Genomic DNA, 1,850 nt, shown 5'->3' on the forward strand with positions numbered 1-1,850 from the left:
ACCGACTAGACGATGAATAATTTTCCCCTACGGCCACCTCCACGCAAAGGAGGGAGGTCGAAGCATTCCACCTTGAAATCCTTCTTCCAAATAGCTGCCACCATCGATGACTATAGTAGTAAGCCTCCTCCCCATTGGAAACAAAACAACAAGACCAACCGAGCCCACAGCCTCTCTTAGAAATGCCCCTCGACCCTCCACGCCACGCACCGAGGCCACCTAGGAGTCCACCCGCGCCAGCTGACGGTGGACCTCGATCACTTGACCGCCTGCGGCAACCACGATGCAAAGGCAAAGGAAGGAAGAAAATGCAAATCAAGAGGGTCGCTACACAATACAAGGACACATATCCGAACAGGAGGAGGGATCAGGCAGCTCCGCACCCCACGCACCCTACGTACAGGCAACCTAGGAGATTTCCCACAGCTTTACCGACCGGACGATGAATAATTTTCCCCTACGGCCGCCTCCACGCAAAGGAGGGAGGTTGAAGCGTTCCACCTCGAAATCCTTCTTCCAAATAGCCCCCACCATCGATGACTATAGTAGCAAGCCTCCTCCCCATTGGAAACAAAACAACAAGACCAATCGAGCCCACAACCTCTCTTATAAATTCCCCCCGACCCTCCACGCCACACACGAGGCCACCTAGGAGTCCACCCACGCCAGCTGACGGTGGACCTCGATCACTTGACCGCCTACGGCAACCACGATGCGAAGGCAAAGGAAGGAAGAAAATGCAAATCAATAAGGTCGCTACACAATATAAGGACACATATCCGAATAGGAGGAGGGATCGGGCAGCTGCGCACCCCACACACCATACGTACAGGAAACCTAGGAGATTTCCCACAGCTTTACCAACTGGACGATGAATAATTTTCCCCTACGGCCACCTCCACGCAAAGGAGGGAGGTCGAAGCATTCCACCTCGAAATCCTTCTTCCAAATAGCCCCCACCATCGATGACTATAGTAGCAAGCCTCCTCCCCATTGGAAACAAAACAACAAGACCAACCGAGCCCACAACCTCTCTTAGAAATGCCCCCCGACCCTCCACGCCATGCACCGAGGCCACCTAGGAGTCCACCCGCGCCAGCTGGCAGTGGACCTCGATCACTTGACCGCCTGCGGAAACCACGATGCGAAGGCAAAGGAAGGAAGCAAATATAAATCAAGAGGGTCGCTACACAATACAAGGACACATATCCAACATGAGGAGGGATCGAGCAGCTCCGCACCCCATGCACCCTACGTACAGGCAACCTAGGAGATTTCCCACAGCTTTACCGAACGGACGATAAATAATTTTCCCCTATGGCCACCTCCACGCAAAGGAGGGAGGTCGAAGCGTTCCACCTCGAAATCCTTCTTCCAAATAGCCCCCACCATCGATGACTATAGTAGCAAGCCTCCTCCCCGTTGGAAGCAAAACAACAAGACCAACCGAGCCCACAACCTCTCTTATAAATGCCCCCCTACCCTCCACGCCACGCACCGAGGCCACCTAGGAGTCCACCCGCGCCAGTTGACGGTGGACCTCGATCACTTGACCACCTGTGGAAACCATGATGAGAAGGCAAAGGAAGGAAGCAAATGTAAATCAAGAGGGTCGCTACACAATACAAGGACACATATCCGAATAGGAGGAGGGATCGGGCAGCTCCGCACCCCATGCATCCTACGTACAGGCAACCTAGGAGATTTTTCACAGCTTTACCAACCAGATGATGAATAATTTTCCCCTACGGCTACCTCCACGCAAAGGAGGGAGGTTGAAGCATTCCACCACGAAATCCTTCTTCCAAATAGCCCCCACCATCGATTACTATAGTAGCAAGCCTCCTCCC

The sequence above is a fragment of the Pinus tabuliformis genome, chromosome 7 (genome assembly GCF_031772625.1).
Source record: "Pinus tabuliformis cultivar Carrire ecotype Pingquan chromosome 7, CPIR1, whole genome shotgun sequence".
Classification (NCBI taxonomy): domain Eukaryota; kingdom Viridiplantae; phylum Streptophyta; class Pinopsida; order Pinales; family Pinaceae; genus Pinus; species Pinus tabuliformis.